Source organism: Saccostrea cucullata, unplaced genomic scaffold (assembly GCF_032062105.1).
Source record: "Saccostrea cucullata isolate Sc308-1 unplaced genomic scaffold, CSIRO_AGI_Scuc_v1 ctg10284, whole genome shotgun sequence".
Classification (NCBI taxonomy): Eukaryota; Metazoa; Mollusca; class Bivalvia; order Ostreida; family Ostreidae; genus Saccostrea; species Saccostrea cuccullata.
This window is the reverse complement of record NW_026924261.1, coordinates 1-23,288: the sequence shown is the minus strand read 5'-3', so window position 1 is coordinate 23,288 and position 23,288 is coordinate 1. Positions and strand designations below refer to the sequence as shown.

General features: G+C 32.5%; 2 pseudogenes; one reads left to right on the top strand and one right to left on the bottom strand.

Moving 5' to 3' along the window:
* The first annotated feature begins 255 nt into the window (after nt 1–255).
* LOC134266060 (uncharacterized) lies at nt 256–4,190 on the top strand (annotated as a pseudogene).
* A 660-nt stretch (nt 4,191–4,850) lies between these two features.
* Nucleotides 4,851–6,456, bottom strand: LOC134266059 (uncharacterized; annotated as a pseudogene).
* Nucleotides 6,457–23,288: the final 16,832 nt, after the last annotated feature.

Here is a 23,288-nt window from a genome sequence, read left to right as displayed (position 1 = left end):
TTCCAATTTTTGAAATGAATATAAATGAGACTAAATTGATTTAAGTGTACATGAATTAATCCTTTCGACAGACTGCAAAAAGGCCAGGTACTAGCTTCTCCTTCTCGAGTTCTTGCATCTCTGTTGCAACAATGCATTTACAGAATGTATATTTCTTACTAGGCCGGTTCGATTTGCACCTTCCAGAAGAAGAAAATATCATATTTTAAATTCCGGTTTCTATTGTTAAATCAAACAGTCATCTTCTGAATCAATATGGCGTCGAAACGAACTTTACTTAGCGCTGCAATAATTATTATTACTAAAAATGAAGATTTCGACATCATGATTGCAGATGAGGATTTTTCATTTGTCACACTATGTGCAGCTTGCAATAATATGTAAGGGGCAGTTATCGAGTTTTTTTGGACACTGTATGATACTTTATTCACATATTATCGTTACTACTTTTGTTTTTATTAAGGTTTAATTTTAAAAACACATGTTATGAGATAACATACGCAATATTATGAATCATTTGTCTGAACATTATCTTTATATCTGATTTGAATTAAAAATTATTCCACATTATATTATATGACCTATCTGTCACCATAGCACCTAGAGTTAAACTAATTCTGTTGTATCACATGAATTCCCTAAAAAATATTTCATGCTATTCAACTGAATTTAACAACAAACCGATATGCAAGTATATTTTTAAGCGGTTAGCTAGCTAACCGCTTTATGGCACGGGCTGCAATAAACCGGAAACTTCCATAAGGCGCTACCTATCGACATCGCTTTATGGCACGTAACCTTATCCTTCTGCAACCAAAACCGGAAACTTCCACAAGGCGCTACCTATCGACGACGGTAACTTCAGCAAAGCGCTTCCTATGATTTGTATACTGCTGGCGTAATACGCCCCCTGGTGAGAGGTTGACAATATGCTGTGTATGAAGAGTGGCTATTATAACGATTATATCGAATTCTTATTTAAGTATTTACCAAAGTATTGACAATACTTAGAACAATAACTTCAAAGAACTGAGAATTTGCATGTACATCGTGCGATCGCGATTTATAGCAACTGTTAGTTTAATTTTGAAAGTTGAACAATACGGTTAATTATACAGCAGGTTGAAGGTTATTACAGACTGCAAAAACATGAGCAAATCTCTTGATCGAGTTTGATTTTCCTTGCCAAAGTATTAAGAAACACCATTTATTAAGTTAGTAATACCTGAAAAACGCTGTTATAAAAACACCGAATACATCTGTAAGGTTTACACTTTTTGTAACGTTTTTATGAAACAATAGGATTACCTCCACAATGAAACGTTTGTTTTCTTCTCTTTTCTTCTCTGTCTAATAAACAGATTATAAAAGCTCTGCTTCCAGGGGTAAATTCTCTTCCCCGTCTTTGATAATTTATTACAAACGATCATAAGGGATTACTTACTTTTAGTTTTGAAAAAAAATAATGGGGCACTTAAAGTAGTAAAACTAATTTTGAAAAAAAAAATGGATAAATATATATTAATTTTAATCGGCATTGTGATCCTCTTCTAAAAATCAACCGACATTATTATTCACAGAAGAATGAGGTATGAAAAATCTTGGCAATTAGCAAAAATTTAAAATATATACTAATGCTTATTTATAAGTTTTGAAAATTTGATCAATTCCTAGGGAACGTATTATTAGCTGTGAAAATACTTTTTAAATTTGAATTTATCCAATTTGTCGATTATTATTTTGAGCGTTTGAGAAGAATTTAATTAAAATATGTGTTTAGAGGCACATTGATAGAAAAAAAAATCAGTGTATATTGTTTAACCGACATATTGAAGAAAATGACACTGATAACTTCTTAAGTTACACTGACTTTTAGTGTACATTTGAATTTTAAAATACTAGTATTGATCGATTAGACAACTTTCCTTTTCACATGTTTTATTTGAGATTAATATTGCATATAGAGTATATGGCAAATACACATTATATGTCCTTATCTAGACATATTGTGCAAGACTTCTTTTAAATGATTCTCATATACCATTTACTTTATTCGAACATTTACTTGTTTGAAAAGTCAATAAAGTACATTTCATAAAGCTTGATAATCTTGTTTACTCGCCAGTCTTCCCGTAGAAGTAGTTCATAATATTTCTAAACGGAAGTATCTGTATCAAAATACAGAATGATCAATGATGATTTAAGAAGAAAAACTGACTCCTGAAAGTTCAAGAGGTGGGATCCGTTGCCTAGAAGAAGTAAGCATCCCTCGTTGACAGGTTACACCCGCAGTGAGCCTACACATCTGGAGCTCTCTGATATCAATTCATATACAAAGTCTCTGCTCAGCCATCCTTTTTTCTCTGACTAGCCAGCTGTAGATCTACACTACTCCAAATCCATTAATCTAAAGAATTTAACTTGTCATTTTTTTAGTTGTTTGCTATAGTAGGCTTTACAATTACCTAATTTCAGATTCAATAGAGCATGAAAGACAATTAAATTTTCAACATCAACATAATTGTTTTCATCCAGAGAACGATTGGATGCCACCAAGAGAGAAATTTTAAAAATGCACGTCCTGTCTTTCAAACTGAAGAAATCTCATGTTTGAATTTTGAAACATGCATTTCAATCTAATTAAACTTTATCTAAATGTTCCAAATCCGCTACCGCTTCTCAAACATCTAACATCCCATTAGGGGTCACATCAGAGCGACCTTTCGATTATGAATACATGTACTAGTAAACACAAACACTTTGGGTATGTAGATTCAAGCCTCGGTAAACAATTCTCAAATTAATTCCACGGCTACATATCATCATTATTGATACTGTCTTACGTTGAATTAAAGTAATTTTGGAATAAATTTCATGTATAGTCTGCAGTCTGGCATCTGAATGTGAATAATGCAAACGAAAGAGCGCAAACTATACAAGATACCCCACACGTCATACATAACACAGCTTTTGCAATGCATATTTTGTTTACTACAAAACTCCTCGGGTGTTTTGGTTCGGTGGTGAAAACAAGAAACCCATCTGAACTATAAGCCAATATTTCGGAGGAACCATTTTCGTTGGCTAATCGAAGATTCACTCTTACATGACCCCAAATAGGATGTTGTTAGATGTTTGAGAAGCAGTAGCGGATTCGGAACATCTGATTTTAATTAGATTGCATCCATCTGTGACATCAGTTTGGAATGTTATTGGTTTTACTATTAAGTAAAGTATTACAAAAGCAGAATGTCTGTTTTTTCTCTGATGGCATTGGACAAAGATATGCATACTTAAATATCATTTCATGCACTTTTTTCGGTACATATTAGATGAAAGCATGCTAACCGCTTTCCAGTACTTTCAGTACTTTGATTTTTACTGTTTCCAGACAGGAACGAAGAACACGATATAAAGTGGAACGCTTTGTACAAGACGTTGTTTCAAGATATTCCTACTCTAGGGTCTATTGCAGATCGATTCAATGTTTCTGAGTCTACATTCCATTCCCACAACGGAAGGATGTTAGACGTTTTTCAAATATACTTTCTTCAAAAGTTTGTGATTTGGCCAAATGATGTGCAGACTGTAAATGATGGATTTGAGCACATATACGTATAAAGCCCCTCCCCCCTAGTGGACACTCAAATGATTTTTTTCAATAGGCAATTTCATTCAGTCATTCTCCAAGCAGTGTGCAGAGAAGATTCACAGACCTTTTCTGCGGATGGCCGGGCCGAGTGCATGATGCTCGTGTTTTTCAAAATTCTCCATTGAGGCAAAGAGGCCCAATTCTTTATGGTCAGAGCCATCTACTAGGTGATGGGGCATATCCTTGCAAGCGGTGGCTGATTACTCCATACCGAAATAGAGAAAATCATACTAGGGATCAAATTAAGTTCAATCAAATTTTATCAAGCACCAGAGTAATCAATGAAAATCCATTCAGATTATTGAAAGGTAGATTTCGGAGACTACAATTTGTTGAAATGAATGACATTTCTTATGTTGTCAAGGCTGTCGTAACAGCTTGAATCCTACAGAACATTTATATCCTAAACCAAGATGAACTTGACGAGCATTTTGACAATGACCCTCAACAGGTTCCATTAATTCCTCCATTGTGTGAAAATGATGCAGAAGGTCAATTAAAGAGACAATTACTAACACGGCAATTGGCCAATACATAAAATCTGCATTCTCTTTTTTAAATTGTTCATTAAAATGTACAACGTCCAAGAATTCAGTTTGACAATGAAAATTTGGTATAGAAACCAAAGGTGTCATCTTTTAAAATAAAGCAAAGAATACCCAATTCATGTAAAAAAAAAAAAACCCTTTGTATTGTATAAAAATAAATGAAAAACAATCATCTTGTTGATGCTTATAAACTATATAAATATAAACAAAACCACAAAGAGATCAATATAATGGAAAAACAAATCACATATTGGCTTAATTAGCATCAAAAAAATAAACAACATCACTTGAAACTCACATCCATATGAAGAAATGAGAAGTCTCCATAATTTATAGCCACATAATGCAGCTCAACCTCTATTTCATAGATGAAATCAAGTATTTTCCAAATATGGTTTCTGAAAAAAAAAATGCAGACACCTTAATATGTAAAATTAAAAAAAATCCTGACTAGACCATTCACTTAACTAAATACAACAATTAAAAAACCCACTCAAGGGCATGTACATGTACCAATAAATTCACCCCCCCCCCTTTATTTTAATTTAAGCTACAAAAAAATGAACATGTCAAGACGACCTCGAGTACTCGCTCTGAAGAAAAACTGCTACCAATATCTCAAAATAAATCAATGGGTTGAACAATTGTTATCAAAAGGACAACAAAGAGTAAAAGACTCTGCCATATATCAGGTATCTCTTTGGTAAAAAATCAAGAATTTCATGTCCAAAACTGCACCTTAAAGCATGTTCATTCAGAACATTTGCCCATGTTTCATAATCTCCAGACGGACCTTGATACACTTAAGATTTTTAAAACAAACATAGAAAAGTTTCTGGCCTTATCTCTACAGAGTTCCGAATTTGTAGATACTTAAGTGTATCCCCTATCTCCTTGGCTAATGACAACAGACCTTCCTCACTGACGTTTGGTAAACTACTTATGAAGAGTTTCTCCATACATTTGCACTTTGATAAATTTTTAACAGTGTTTTCATTGCAAATGTTTTCATTTTTGGAATCCCTGACATCCAAATATCTCAAATTTTAAACTACCCAGAACATCACAATCTTGCAGAAGTGTTGCATCAATGGTAAGATTAACACAATTTTTAAAAAGTTTCAAAAATTTTACAGTAAATATCTCTTTCATTCCCTCATCGAAAAAAATTCAGGTAAGTTATTGAGTTCCATACAAGACCACTCTTAAAAAGACAATTCATGGATCTGAAAACTTTAGATACATAAAGTACAATTCTGGAATTTGAATGTATGTCAATATTTTGCATGTTATTTCTGGACGTGGCATAAATATGTGTATCCTGTGAAAAAAAAAAATAAAAACCTAAAATTGTTCGTGCATTCAAAACAGCTGTTCTATTATAGAAAAATTTCAAGTCTTTGAATGGAAAGACAATTACTGGTAAATACCACTTAAAAATACAACAAGTTTAGAAAATCAACAAGAAATACCATTTGAAAGAAAGTATGAGGGAAAATAACCATACAAAACATAGACAAGTGAAAACATATAACATCAGAATTCATGGGCCTACATGTCAATGCATGTCTAGGATTTGAAGAATTTAATCTTTCATGTTCTTTAAAACTGAAAGAAAACCATTAAAAATCCATTTTTTTTCTTTATGCATTTTCTCAATTTTTTTCATGTTTTCTTAATTTTTCTTATTTTGATTTTCCACATAATCTTCCAAAAAATGGATTACTTGAGAAGAATTAGATCTGGAAGAAGACATTTTTCTATTCTTTTTGGGCTGGGGATCAGAGATACCTGGCTCATCAGAGCCTAAGCTTGTGCTGGACTCTTCCTGATATCCAGTTACACTTCCACTGTGTGAGCTTGATGGAGAGGTTAAGGATCCGACAACACACTTAGGATGGATGTCATGCCTGTCACTTAGAATGTCACTGAATTCCTCTTTATAGGGATAATTTTTTCGCTCATTGCCCGACTTTGCTTGATCTGACTGATGTCGTTTGAAAGCACTGAGTTGTGTCTTCCACCTCCCTTCAACTTGCGCAACTGAAAAGTCAGTTTTAAAACTTTGGTTAGTTCATCGGTAATTTCTGACCACAATGCCTTTTTTGTGCGTGGGCGATAAAAACTTTTCTTTTCTTTCCTTGTAGCCTGTAATTATGAACCCAGTTTGTTCGTATGTAAAAATGCCATTGGGAACTACGGAAGATGGGAATTGCTTTGGTGAAATCTCAGGGGTCTGTGGAACAGCAGGAATGTCTACAAAACAAAAGACAAGAGAAAATTCAGTTAAATGCAAAACACTAACAGACATTTATCATAAAAATATCATACATGTACAAGAACGAATTGGATGTCGATATTGACGATATCGACAATATTATGTCGATATCGTATCGATATCGATCATGATGAGCACTTTCAATTGGAAATACTTGGTACCATATATGAGACTTTGTGCTATGTCGATATCGACAATACCATGACGATATCGTATCGATCCTATTTGTAGAATTTATTTTCACAATGAGGTACAACATAATTTTACAAGGTCACAAGAAATTCATTCATTATTAGCATGAATATGAAATTAAATTATGATAAGGAAAGGGTTAGTGGTTGTTATTGTTTTGGATTAGGTTTAGAGTAAGATGTTGGGTGAAGATGAAAGTTATTAAATATGTTTTAACAATCATGATTTGACATCCATACGATATTGCAACATTGGAATTAATTTTTTCAATGACAGAAAAATGGTTATAAACCTCTGTTTTTCGTACTAGCGATGAAAGAATTTTTTACAAGCTTTAAACTACGCAAAATTACATTATTGTCGTCCTGTACATTGTTGATTTCTATTATACTATACATTTCATTGTATGGAAATCTAAAAAGGTTTAAATACTTTATTGTAGTCTAATTGATCACAAAGGTTTAAACTTTAAAGAAAATAAATATATATGCAAATTTGTCATAGAGTTCATACCTGAACCTGGTAAATGAAAAAAAAACTTTTATTTTTGAGTATCATCATGTGTTGGGCAGGAACGAATATTAAGAATGCTTTAAATTATGCGAAGCTTTGACAAATACACATCAGAGAGTAACACAATAAGTACTAGATGTATAGAATAATCTAACAGTGTCTTTGGACAAGTTGTATCTTGGTTCATCAATGTATGTCATCTGAAAAGTAGGTCACTGTGGCTTACTTTTGAAATTTTATAATTTTAAAAATATTTCAGGTACCGGTATCAACTGGCTTAAAATCATTAAACGTAGTTGGTGTATCTTGGGTTCTCAGATAATTGCAAGTGATAAGTTAGTCACCGTGACCTGCTGTCATGTACTAATTGATTTAGAATCATCTTGGGTTCTTTTTGTTTCATCTTGTGACCTACTTTTGAATATCTCAGGTACTTATTGGATTAGAATTATCAAACTTTCAGAGAATGTCGACCAAAAAGTGACCTACTTTTGACATTTTATGGGTTTACTTAAGTATCCCAGGTACTTATTGGCTTAGAATTGTCAAATTTTGTCAGTTTACAATTCGTTTTCTCGTGGAAAAGTAGCGGTTGGAACTTCAAACTTTACAAAAGCAATAAATAGTCTAAGAGTAATAATTATCCTTGATTAAGTCTCTTTTTGTGGCAAGATTGCAATAAGACTACAGGTGTTTGAGTAGTTTTAAATAAAACTAAACAGAATTTTCAATTTGGTTACCATGACAACATCAATCATCAACATCAAAAACACAAAACTGATAATTATGTATCTCAGTGTAGTCTACTTGAATGCCATATTATATTATAATCAGACTAAAACTGTATTTGGAGTATTTCACAGAATTTTCTATTTTAGTAACCAGGGAAACATCAATCATCTTAATCAAAAATTAATAAACAGAATTATATATCTTAGTGTAGTCTACTTGTGTGCCAAGTTATACTGAAATCAGACCAAAACTGTAGAAAGAGTAGCATTTTTAAAGTATTTAACAGAAAATTCTATTTTAGAAACCTCGACAATACCGTTTATTAAAATCAAAAACCGGGCTATATCCAGATGCTACCCTCCATACGAATCCGGAAAATGGCCGGGCGAAAACCGGCTAGGACAGATTCTGGGTAGGATAACATCAAAACTTACAAAAAGACTCAGAAGTACCTCACTTCCGAAAAATAAGAACCCAGACGAAAATCAGACAAATCTGGACGGCTTCATTCGGGAGGCCAGGAGAAACTCAAACAGGAAGAGAAATGTAAAGGACCAGGGGTAATTTAGCAAATATAGCTTTATGTAAATGAGTACAAACTTACTAACATTCTATTCTATAAACGCTCGTGGTTTAAATACTTATAGTAAAAGGATTTTGTTGTTTGAATGGATTAAGGATGCAAAATTTGATATAATTTTCTTGCAAGAAACACATTTTATTGAAGCAAATGAAGTAATTTATAATTCACGTTGGTTTGGGTATAAAATTCATAGTTTTTCTGATTCAGTATATAGTAGAGGTGTATCTATTTTGTTTAAAGAGAATCTTGATATCGAAATACTAGATAAACATTCTTCGATTGACGGTAGAAAATTATTGGAAAATGTTAAATTATCTGAACAAATTTTAAGTTTGGCCAATTTTTATGTGCCAAATAAAGAAAATGACAAAATTATATTTTTAAATAAAATGTTGAAATGGGTCAATAAATATGCTAAAAGTTTGGATAACTTAATAGTTTGTGGAGATTTTAATTGTCAGATAGATATCATCGAAAATAATAGAAATGTAAAGGCTCTTAGAAACTTTGCGAAATCATTAAATTTGATCGACTGTTGGTCCTTTAGTGATAAAAATAACGAACAGGGGTACACGTGGTGTGATGGGGAAAATAATCCAAAATCTAGAATTGACTACGTATTTACGTCAGAAAGTTTCTGCTATAGATTTAATCAAATTTTATTAAGAAAAGCTCCTAATTATGACGGGACAAGATTTAGTGACCATTTAGGTTTATACTTTGATTTTTGTACCGCAGAAAATATTAGAGGGAGTGGTTATTGGAAAATGAATACGTCACTTCTCAACAAAGAAAAATTTTGCAATGAAATGAGAAATTTTATTAAACAAGAAATATCTAGAATTCATGATCCTGATCCGGTTTCTAAATGGGAATGCTTGAAAAAATCAATTAAAAATTTCACAATAGCCTATTCTAAAGAAAATGCTGTATCCAAAAGAAAGCGAATTGATTTCATTGAGAATCAAATTAAAATATTGGAAAATAAACCCTACTCGCATATAAATATGAGATATAAAAGACAGCTTGAAAATGAAATTGATGAATTATATGCACAAAAATGTAAAGGGGCTTACATAAGATCAAGAGCTATCTGGATGGAAAAGGGCGAAAAAAGTACTGCATATTTCTTAAATTTAGAAAAAAAGCAACAGGGCGACAATACGATCAATAAAGTTACTAATGACGACGATATTGTCTTTATGGAAAATGGAGATATTATGAAAGCTTTAGTCGATTTTTATAATGCATTATATGAGAGTAGAAAAATTTGTGATCAAGATATTGAAAAATACCTTGAAAATATTGAATGTCCTAAAGTTAGTGAAAATGATAGAAATAATTGCGATAAATTACCGACCATGTCTGAGTGTAAGGAAGCCATTCATCATATGAAAAATAACAAATCTCCTGGTTCTGATGGACTTCCAGCAGAATTTTATAAAATATTTTGGAATGATATTAAAGATATATATTTCTCATGTTTAATCAAAAGTATTGAGATCGGAATTCTACCATTCTCAAAACGAGACGCAATACTCTCCCTTATTTACAAAAAAGGTGAAAAAGATAAATTAAAAAATTACAGACCTATAAGTCTCACAAATGTGGACTATAAAATTTTTGCACAGATTTTAGCTTTACGATTACAGCCTGTTGCTAAAAAAATCATAGGAAAAGAACAAAGTGCATATATCAAAGGAAGATACATTGGAGAAAATGCGAGACTGATACTTGATATATACGAGCACTGTATAAATCACGATCTTGATGGCATATTGTTATTCTTAGATTTCGAAAAAGCATTTGACTCTGTTGAGTATAACTTCATGTTTAAAACATTACGAAAATTCAACTTTGGAGAGGACTTCATTAATATGATCAAAACTCTTTATAATAATCCTACGTTCAAAATTAAAAATAACGGCTGGATTTCAAAATCTTGCTCAATGAAAAGGGGAATACGTCAAGGATGTCCGGTATCTGCGCTTCTCTTTATTTTCGTATTAGAAATACTTGCTATCCAAATTAGAAATAATGAAAATATACATGGCCTATCATTTAATGAGAATGCCTCAAAAAATATTAAGATAGTCCAACATGCTGATGACTGCACAAATGCCTTAAAAGACACCAATTCATTGGCAACTACTCTTAATATTATTCACCATTTTAGTAAAGTTGCTGGTCCGAAACTTAACTTATCTAAAACTGAATGTATCTTAACTGGTTCCTTAATTGATGAGTATTGCAATAATAACGACCTATACGGTGTAAAAATTGCAACTGAAAGTGTTAAATCTCTTGGAATATATTTAGGTCATAATAAAGACGTGTGTTATGAAAAAAATTGGCTAAGTAAACTTGAAAAAAATCTTAAGTGTTTGGCGAAAACGCAACTTAACAACAATGGAAAATGTACAATAATAAATACTTTAGCGGTATCACGTTGTGATTTTTGATAGAAACAATTTTAGTGACATATGTTTTAGCTGACTTTAGAATATACTCTTAATTACTGTAATTACTTTAAACAACTTGAAAAACTTTAATTGTGCTAATTACTATGTAACTCCGAATCTGGAAATTAATTATTTAATCAATTTACTCAACATGTCATGAGTTATTCCATCCAAGCCATCTGTCACTCATGCTGAGAATTGTGCTAATTGCCATTGTTATATTTTACTATGTATATGTTACACGAATCATTGTTAATCAGTTAACTCCTAGGCTTCGGATTGTTCGGGTGCAGTTTTTGGATTTCCAGAATTCACCCTACCGACCTACGTTTATAATAAAGTGCTATTCCATCGTTAGCATTTTTATGTTTTATTGTTGCCGGAAAGTTTGACACTTATTTTCCCCGGTGATAGCGGTATCAACGCTTGTTTACAATGCGTTTATTTTACCTAATCCAGATAAAGAATTCTTTAAAAGAGCTTCAAAAATCATTTTTAACTTTCTGTGGAAAAAGAGAGAGAGGATTAAACGAAATACATTGATTGGTAAAATTGAACAAGGGGGAATAGGAATCGTTGATATTGAAAGTAAATTTTCTGCTGCGAAAGCTTCGTGGGTAAGAAGAATATTGGATAAAGATACAATAACACACTTTACTCTAAATAGTCTATTGGAAAATAGTAATTTATCTATAAATGATATCATTAAAACAACGAGTTGCAATTTGAATGATAAAAAATTCTGGGAATTGACTAATTTCCCCCAGTTTTATGTGGAAGTATTTTCAATGTTTAATAAGTGCAAAAAAATCAAACAAAACAACAAAATTCTGAAGGAAGAATTTTTATCCCAATTTATCTGGCACAATAATTTATTTCGATATGATTCTAAAACATTATGTTTTGAACAATGGATCAAGAGTGGTATATTATATGTAAAAGATCTTTTTGATGAAAACGGTGAAATACATGCAATAGATTACTTTTGGGATAAATTAAAATGTAAGAACAATATTTACTGTGAATATATTATGCTAAAAAAGACATTAAGACCTTTTAAATCAAGGCTTGATTGTTCCTATGCCAATTATATTAACATTCATAATAATGACTCGTTTTTGTTTAGAAACAATTGTTTTAAATCGATCAAATCTCTAAAAAGTGATTTTTATTATTCGGTCTTAGTTCAATCCAAATTTCAGAATTCAGTATATGAGAATAAGTGGAATAAGTATTTCAACATAGAAGATAAATCATTATGGAAGAATATATACACTTCAAAAATTTGTAATATGTATGACAAAAAGATTGCAGAATTCAATTACAAACTGATTAACTGTCTGTTGAATACTAATATAAGTGTAAGTAAATGGAATAAAGATGTATCACCAATGTGTGAGTTATGTAATGTATCAGAAGATAGTGAACATCTTTTATTTTCTTGTACAATTACAACATATTTGTGGAGGAAAATTAGTATATTTTTAAAATTTAATGTTTCATGGAAACGTATTATGTTGGGATTTTTTGGTGATTTATCAGAGAAAACATGTATTTTGAATAATCTTATCTCATTTATTTGTTTTACAATCTATAAATATAAAATGAAGAGTCGATTCAATAATGAAAGAATGTCAGAAGAAAGTTTGAAATCTTATGTTAAAAATTGGCTTGTTTTACAAAATTCTAATGTGAAAAAAACTGGTAAAATAAGAAACAGCATGTACAGTGACTTAGCAAATTGTTTATGAAAAAAAGATTATGGTGTAGACAATGACATATCAAACACAAGAAGAAACCAGTCTTCATGTGTGGTAGCTAGGGGTCCTCATTATGGACAGTGCTGGTGTTGAATAGGACTCCCTTTGCTACCTGGATTCAATATTTATTTATTTCTCCCTATGTATTATACATTCTATGTTTATACGCTCTTAGAATAATTGCATTAAATTGAACAGATAAATTTGTGAATGTTATAAAAGAAAACAAAATGCTTGTTATATACCTATGATACGTATGATATATTTATATATTTTTCTTTTCTTCTCTATAGAAGTAATATAACTACTGAACAGATAAATTTGTGAATGTTATAAAAGAAAACAAAATGCTTGTTATATACCTATGACACATATGATATATTTATATCTTTTCTTCTCTATAGAAGTAATATAACTACTCTGATATGAACATAAAAACATTAATTGTGATGTATGTTACAATTTATATCCACTATGTTGTATATTGCATATGCTTTTAATAAAAAAAAATTAAAAAAAAAAAACAAAAAACAAAAAAAAAAACCGATACATAGAATATATCGTAGTGTAGTCTACTTGTGTACGTGCCAAGTTATATTGAAATCACACAAAAACTGTAGGAGTAGCATTTTGAAAGCATTTCACAGAAATTTCTATTTTTAGTAACCACGGCAACACTGTTTATCAAAATCAAAAAAACCAATGCACAGAATTATATATGTATCTTAGTGTAGTCTACTTGTGTGCCAAGTGAATTTGAAATCGGACGAAAACTGTAGGAGTGTAGGATATTGAAAATATTTGACAGAAATTTCTATTTTAGAAACCACGACAACACCGTTCATCAAAATCAAAAACTGATACACATAATTATGTACATGTATGTAAGTGTAGTCTACTTGTGTGCCAAGTGATATTGAAATCAGACTTAAAATGTAGGAGGGTAGGATATTGAAAATATTTCACAATCTATTTTTAGAAACCACGACAACACCGTTCATCAAAATCAAAAACTGATACACCGAACTATGTTAGTGTAGTCTACTTGTGTGCCAGATCATACTGAAATCAGACTATTTATTGCTGTTGTAAAGTTTCAATTCCCAACTGCTTAAGTACTTTTCTCTTCCTTTGCTATAAGTACAAACCAGTAGAGTTTCAGTCTCGACAGAGACTTCTGGTTTCTGGCATGTTTTGTTTTCCAATATCCTTTCACGCCAAAAAGTCATTTGCTCAAAATTCAATATATGTATCAGTGACAGGGGCTCAAGTTTGTATGGAAGTCTATGGGAAAACATTTGGTGGTGTTTTTCCATATAGTTTACGGACATCAACTTATACCTAGTGTATTCCTAGAAGGGTAAGCAAGAACTCTAGTGCAGCCGTTTCGGGCAAAATTTATTAATCTATAAGTATAGATGCATTTATCACTTGACTTTCTGATAAGCTTTCTAAACTCATCTTCGCTAGCCAAAGGTTTCCGATCCGAACTCTACTCTACAACCCTTGGCAGATTTAGTCCTACATGTATCAACCGGGAACTTTAATTGCGCGGCCGCCTTTCGCCGTAATTGAGTAAAGTCCATTGAAGCTCTTTAATATGTGTCGAATAAAAATAGCTGTAACATAAGTAAATCAATATGACGTTTGAAACAATGTGGCGACCTCCATGCAATTTGATGTGGAATATAACCAACAACCTCATACAGCTGTTGGCACACCTCAAAAGTGGTAGAAAATATTGTTCTTCGTGATGTTAATTTTGTCAAGAGTTTGACAACACTTTCTACATGTTGCCATATCAATTATTAACAATGAGCTGTGGCATTTGATTGGCTTAAATTGATGCACCTAAAATGCGTAACACAGACTTATGTGGTCCTTTCAATAATTCTTGAAAACATATATAATCCAAAAAATAATATCAAACTAATTCCTCCCTTGTTTTTTTTTTTTAGCATATATCACGTCCTAACTTTCATTCCTTGTAAATAATACTCTTCTTTTGCATAAATCACTCGAACAGACTTTAATTCAGCCGAAAATCGTCGATTAGTAAAAACCTTGCATAGACTAGGACTTCGCAGCCAATCAAATTCGTTTGCGCGAGTTCTAAAATTTTCAGCCAAATTTGCCAAGGGTTGTAAAGTAGATTTTGGATCGGAAACCCTTGGCTAGTGAAGATGACCAAACTAGAATCAGTACAAAGTGGGGTATACAATCTTATTTCTATAAACATTAAAGTAACCTGGTAATATAATAGCTTTACAAAAAATAATCAAGTCTTAGTAATTAAAGTGCATCTATTTGCACACGTCTATTTTTAGTTCATATCATCAGAGTAGGCCTTAACAGTGCTGCGTAGATCGTATATATTTTGACCGACTTGTTTAATATTTAATCTAAAGTCTTTGTTTTATTGGAATTGGATACCCTAACGTAACATGAGACCAATTCATTCTGCTCACAGCGGGTGTTACCGGTAAGCATGGGATGTTTCCTCATGGAATCCGGGTCATTTTCTCCCCAGTACCCACAACCTTCATCATTTCATCCCAACATGAAAACTTTTATATATTAATAAGTTTCAATAATTGCCATAATTACAGTGTATTTAACCTTTTTGATTTATTTATTATTTACATTAAAATTATTTATTCATTTATAAATTCACATATTATTTAGTTAGTTCATTAATTTATTCATTAATGAATTCACCAATCTATTTAAATTGTTAATTAATTTTTTGCTTTTACTTAAAATTTTCTTTAAACCGTTCCTTAATTAGTTTTTTAATTTATTAATTAATTTACACAATTTGAACTAGATTTTTGAAAGGACAGAGACATATGATTTTATTTAATGAATTTATTTACGAGGGCCGTTCAAAAATTACACGGACTTGTTGCACAGAAATAATATTTGACGACATAATCGGGCAAAATGTCATGCATAATATAAAAGAATCTTTACTTATATGGTCTTCAAAATTTCATTTCAAAATGTTGTAAGTTGATATCAATTTTGGGTGATTTATCAGGATATATCATTAATTCACGGAACTGCAAAATCTTCGACGTCACGTGCATTAAAATAATATGAGCTTTCATTTTCTCAACATTTTCCCAAGAGTTCCTATACAGTTTGACTTAACTTATCTACTCAACGTCCATACACCATTTCCTGTCAAGCCTAAATTCTACAGAACAAGTAAAGCATATTCTTTTTAAAAAAATGCCGGTACTTATGAGATATAGTGTGACATTGGTCACTCCCAATCTCGTTTTTTACAGTCTGGATCAAGTTTTCGTCGATAATCTTCCCTATCCTCCCGTAAAGCCTTTCTACAGAGGTTTAACGGTCAAAAATTCCGATTTGCTATAAGAAGACAAATTCATGACTACCCTAGTTTACTATATGCTTTATTATGCATATTTGGGATCCAAGTTAGCGATATCTCGAGCATTATACATAATCTAACAAAAGTGTGATGCTCCGTCAATTCAGGAGACGTCATTTTCAATGTCGTTTTCACAGGAATCGCATCGGAGAAAAATCTCTATAGTTCTATTAGTACTTCAAATATCACGTCAAAAATCTAAATATATAATAATAGAACCACAGGCCTTTAGATCGCTTAGAAAAAAAATTGAGGTGTTGAAAAAAAATGTTTACACAGAAATTTTTTTAAGCGATCCAAAGGCCTGTGAATAGAACAATATAAATATACATATGTAAAAATTGTAGAAAAAATATCGCGATTTATAGAAAATTAAGATTTTATTTTTAGCTCTACTGGTCAAAGACCAGAATAGATATATATATATATATATATATATATATATATATATATATATATATATATATATATATATATATATATATATATATATATATATATATATTAGGCGGAAGTGGGTATCCATGTAAAAGTGAATTTCTATGTGCTTTCTATATTAATATTTCATCACTTAGGGCAGTTATGTTAGTTTAAGAGGTGTAAATTGTGCTTTATAAATAATAATTGATTTCATTACAACGTGTATTGGTACCAATCCTCTATTAAAACTCATGTCCAAATAACTGTATCTCACTTCAATTGTCAATGACCGTGTAGTGTAGGGCAGCGCCGCGAGAATTCCATCGGCATCGAAATCAAGTGTTTAATAACTTGCCTAGATAGCCGAGCGGTCTAGCGCGCTGTTCCTGCACTGCTAGGAGACAGATTCCGAAGGTCGAGAGTTTAACCCCGGGCTGGGGCGGAAGTAGGTATCCATGTAAAAGTGAATTTCTTTGTGCTTTCTATATATATATATATATATATATATATATATATATATATGTGTGTGTGTGTGTGTGTGTGTGTGTGCATGTACGTTAATATTATACAGGTGACTCTCGATGGCTCGAACTCCGATCTCTCGAAGTGAACCTACGGTCCCGTTTTTTTCCTTTATATAACTAAGCAAATTTACTCCTGATCTCCCGAACTTCTATCTCTCAAAGTTCTCTATCTCTCGAACCAAGATCTGGGTCCCGTTACACATATTTCATTGATTTTTACTCTCTGTCTCTCGAAGTTTTGATTGCGCGTGTATACACGCCGATCAAGCGTAAAATTGATGCAGCCTGGACTTACCTGGAAAACAATGAACACCTGGGGCTAGCATGGAGGTGTTAATTGGATGTTTAAATAGATGACACTACACCTGTGGGTCGTTCATGTGTTGATAAAATTAATTAGTTGTTATAGTTAAATTATAAACGAATTCACAACTTATTTGGACTTGAATCCGAGACGATAATTTTTAGAAAATAATTTGTAGACGTTCGTTTCAATAAATTCCCATTGACTATGAACTTTTATTAGAATCTACATAATCTTAGTGTAGAAATATTGCACAAGAAATTCATTTCTCATGGACTGAATACCTATTAAAAAAAATCTGGTGTCAGTGGTAAACACTGGTTAAGGATCCGATCAAGCCGCGAAATAAAACCGACGAATGCTTTTGGGGTTTCATGTAATCATGAAATAAGAACAAATAAATATTGAAGCTTTAAGGAATTCGTTTTATTTATTCGAAATACAATCTTTCTTGTTGGAATCAAGTGAATTACCTGTGTAAAATATGATTGAAAACGTGCAATGACTTTATTTACATATACTTCCGGTATCTATAATAGTAGAATAACGATAATCGGAACTGAAAAATCCGGATTTTATTTAATTTCTATCTCACGAACCCTTCGATCTCTCGAACTTTTCTTGCGGTCCCTTGAACTTCGAGAGATCGAGTCACCTGTATGTATACATGTATTTACATGTGTGTATTTACGGTATGTGTTGTGCTCTTTATAATTATATGTACATGTATGACATTGTAGGGGCTGTGACCTTGTGTTCATTTCATTTCTCTAACGGTTGCATTTTCGGTAATTCTGGTGAACCTAAAAAGGGGACTATATAGTCGTCATGTCAAAGGTGCACACTTTCCTCTTTTGACATCTTATGGCTGGTAGTGCGTGTGATTCTCTGGATTGCTTTACTTGAACTGCAGGGTACTGAATTTGAAGTGAAGTTGTTTCTTTGGTGTACTAGACGAAGGTATGTATTTTCCCTTTCTTGCTGCATGTTTTTCATCAGCGTGGCCTTTGGCAACACATTTTTTATTGCTTTCCAGTTTTTGTAATTAGAGTTACTTACCTTAGACTTACAAACCAGACATGTAGAATTTCAACATCATAATATAAAATCTTTATTGTAGAGAACCTAGACTTTTGATTTTTAGCTCTACTGGTCAGAGACCAGAAGAGCTTATGCGATAGTAATGCGTCCGTCGTCCGTCCGTCTGTCTGTCCGTCTGTCTGTCTGTAAACAATTTTTCAAAATGCTACTCCTCCTACAGTTTTGGTCTGATTTCAATATAACTTGGCACACAGGTAGACTACACAAAGATACATAATTCTGTGTATCGGTTTTTGATTTCGATGAACGGTGTTGCCGTTGTTACTAAAAATAGAAATTTCTGTGAAATTCTTTCAAAATGCTACTCCTCCTACAGTTATGGTCTGATTTCAATATAACTTGGCACACAAGTACACTACACTAAGATACATAATTCTATATATCGGTTTTTGATTTCGATGAACGGTGTTGCCGTTGTTACTGAAAATAGAAATTTCTGTGAAATTCTTTCAAAATGCTACTCCTCCTACAGTTTTCGCCTGATTTCAATATAACTTGGCACACAAGTACACTACATTAAGATACATAATTCTGTGTATCGGTTTTTGATTTCCATGAACGATGTTGCCGTTGTTACTAAAAATAGAATTATCTGTAAAATTGTTTCAAAATGCTACTCCTCCTACAGTTTTGGTCTGATTTCAATATAACTTGGCACACAAATACACTACACTAAGATACATAATTCTGTGTATCGGTTTTTGATTTCGATGAATGGTGTTGCAGTTGTTACTAAAAATAGAAATTTCTGTGAAATTCTTTCAAAATGCTACTCCTCCTACAGTTTTGGTCTGATTTCAATATACATTGGCACACAAGTAGACTACACTAAAATACATAATTCTGTGTATCGGTTTTAGATTTCGATGAACGGTGTTGCCGTTGTTACTAAAAATAGAAATTTCTGTTAAAAACTCTCAAAATTCTACTCCAAATACAGTTTAAGTCTAATTATAATATAATGTGGCATGCAAGTAGACTACACTAAGAACATAAAGAGACTTAATCAAGGATCATTATTCTTTTTATTGCTGTGGTAAAGTTTCAGTTCCCAACTTTTCTCTTCCTTTCCTGAAGTACAAACCAGTAGAGCTTCAGTCTCCACAGAGACTTCTGGTTTCCAGGAATTATTGGAATGACTTAAAAATGCATATATAAGATTAGACCTTTATTGTATTTACATGTAATATTGTGTAACATGTACCCCACCCTTGGGGGGGGTTACATTTTTAAAATATTAAGCTATGTAGAAGGTATGTAATTTTTTTATTTTCTAGAAAACCTGAAAAATATTGCTGTTAAATAAATGCTAAAGGTGTGATTTGACTAACTTTTCTGATTTTTATTTTGATTTAAGCACTGTAGAGGACTTTCATCTTTCAGCTTCCTCTGCCCTGGGAGAGTTGGTTACCTGCTCAGCTGGGGCATTTTCTCTATACAAGGAGAAGACGGAGACTCGCTACCCACCCGATGTATTTTGTCAGACAGTTTTCTGTACATTACAGGTAAATTTTTCACTTTTTAACTTTCCAGCCTCTTATTATGTTGTGCATTTTGGGGTTTGTTTTTTTTCATTTTTTACAAAATTGATCTAAATACCCCTTTTCTAAGCTTAAAATTCCATCATGTAGATTATGATTGTACTGTATAAAACTGTAGATTTCTTTCATTTATTATCAAAAGGATTGATTTTCTCTCATTTAGATTTACTGTAAACAAATATAATAGGGGGCACCTGCTATTTCTCTAAGTGTCTTTCACTTGGGGAAGGAGTGAGACTCTTTTACAGGTACTTAAGCAACAGGGGGGTTTAGATAAGAATCAATTAGTATATCAGAGTCTTTAATAATTTTCTTTTCATAAGCATAAAAAAAATTCTGAATCAGTCTTTTTAAAGCCTTTCAATTTTGCTTAATTAGCTATGATTTATCAAATTTTGGGGCTTTTTTTAAATTCTAGGTAGAATCCACTCTTATGAAAAAAAAAATGACACAAATGTGATCATTTTATTGACATAAAAAAAACAACAAAATCATGCAATTTATAAATATTTTATTCATTACAGTAACAACTGTATCCAGATCTCATCATATAAATGACAGTTTTTCACTCCCTGGACCTTAACTTAATGGAGGGAGGTGTCATTAATTAAGATTGTCACAGCTTCCAAGACACTGATTGATTAATTGATTGTATACTGTTTAACGTCCCTCTCCAGAATATTTCACTGATATGGAGACGTCACCATTGCCGGTGAAGGGCTGCAAATTTAGGCCTATGCTCGGCACTTACGGCCTTTGAGCAGGGAGGGATATTTATCGTGTCACACCTGCTGTGACACGGGGCCTCGGTTTATACGGTCTCATCCGAAGGACCGCCCCATTTAGTCGCCTTTTACGAAAAGCAAGGGAGTACTGAAGACCTATTCTAACCCGGATCCCCACGGGGTTCCAAGACACTGAAGTGACAGGCCTAAAATTTTATACATATACATTGGTAAGTATAAAATCTTTGAAAATTACAAAATTGACTGATTCTGGGAGAGGTAAATTTGTAAGTATAGGAATGAGAGTACCCAATCCCCGGATGAACACATGGCTTTATCTGTGGCAATGTAGAGTCGAGTACTGAATAGGTCGGCATTTATTTACCTGATTGGCTGAAATGAGGTATGTAATGTTTTTCATTTTAAAGTAAAAATATTAATATTTGAAATAAATGATGGAATGTAGGAATATTACAGAGAATATAGAAATACCAGGGGAGATTGTAGGAGTTAGGGTTGATTTTTTTTGCAGAGTATTATTTACTGCCGATACCTATAAGTTTTAAAGAACTGCAATTTTGACCTATAAACGCCATGGGACCCTATATTTTTTCCGGGATTTTTTATAAGCGCTTGGATTAAAGTTTCAAATGATGCCAAGGAATTTTCTGAAATTAAATTAGTATAGTAGTGAGAGGACAAAATGTTTGTATAGAGTTCTGTGGGAAAATAATTCGTACTCTTTTCCCTATAAGTAAACGGTCTCTAGTTTTCTAGTATGCTCCGTATGTGTAACGTTTCATAAACGTATGTATATTTGAGTATAGCTTTATAATAATAGTAATAACTAGAGGAGATCTCGTTGCGAGCAACGAGTAGGTCTTCCGTTCGATTTTTGATACGATCACAAAACAACTTTAAATGAAAAAAAATGTTCGCATCAATTACTCAAAATACGTGAGAACACATTTAAGAGTGAAATCTGTAAATTTCGGACAACTTCCGGTCTTTATAATTCACTTCCGGTGTGACCGGAAGTACTTAAAATGACCAATAACTCCTCTCTGAGTGTGAAGGAATCATCCCTGATAATTTCGACGAAAAATGCTCATTTTTTGGACTACTTCCGGTTTGGAAAAAATAACTTCCGGTGGACATAATATTACTCGAGATACTCTATTTGCCTCCATAAGAAACATTTTAAAAAGAAAAAAATAAAATTTTGCATATTTTTAAACTACTTCCGGTGGACAACGGACGTGACGGCAACAAAAACTTTATACAAAATTCAGTAAAGCCTGTCACAATCTATCATCCCTGAAAGTTTCAAGACTTAATCTCTAACCGTTTTTGAGAACACTTCCGGACAAAATGACACTTTAAAAAAAGAAAATTGGCCGTATCTCGCGACCGGAAGTGACGACGGCAAAATAAAAAAAAACGCCTTAAGTTCATATGATTTCCCATCATTGCTGAAAGTTTCATAAAGATCTATAGAGGCGTTCTCGAGAAATCGCCTGCACAAAATCAGTAAGAAAAAAAAAAAAAATAATAATAATAGTGGAAAAGAAACAAACGAATCAGTAGAAGGTCTTCCGTTGGAAACGGAAGACCTTAATTACAAAATGTCGCATAGGTTCACGGCAAAATATGGATGACACAAAATAATTCCTGAATTTTTCTCTTTAACTCGAGCAATCCTGCATTAGATAGATCTGATGTTTTTTGTGAGATGATAAATCACGTGTAAACTTTCTTAGTTCAACGGAATCATGGACATTTTCGGCGTTATGAATGTTTTGTTTACAGTAGCGGTGAGGGCATCGCGCAACTATTGGAGCGGATCTCAGGATTTATGAATGAATAAAAAAGATGGAAATAAAGTTTGATTTGTTCTGTATTATTTAATGACATTATTCATTTGCAAGTAATAGATATATACAAGAAAACGCGAAATGCTAATAAATGCAGCTGAAAATCTTTATTTTCTCAAGATAAAAAAAAATAAATTAAATAATTATAAATTCTACAAACAAAACATAGGAAGAATGAAATGATGGCACGTTATCAGATGACATCAGGGGAACTGATTTTTATGAATGAAACTTTTAAAACGTTACTTGTACGTTGTAGATGTTACATCTGCGAAGTCTACCTGTCTGCGCGCTTCCGGGAAGGAGGGGGGGGGGTTTCTTGAATATAGACTTGTAAATTACCATTATTTTGTTAAAAGAATTAAGCCTTATCATTTTCTTTACTTTAAGAAGAGTGTCTTGTTATGTAAATGTCAAGGTCAGTTTATGTAGAATGTAAAAATTAAAGCCGAATTGGCATTCATTTCAATATGTGAGAAAGGTGGGAGATAGGACTTTTACAGTTCACAAAAAAGAAATGGGGGGGGGGGGATAAGATGAACACATATGATATATATAATATACACACTTTATTTACTAAAATCTCGTCTCAATTGAACCATGGAAGTTTTTCTACCGGTCCTTTCGCCATCGCGGCGTCAAAGACTTTACCTGCTCACTTGGGTATTGCACAATGGGT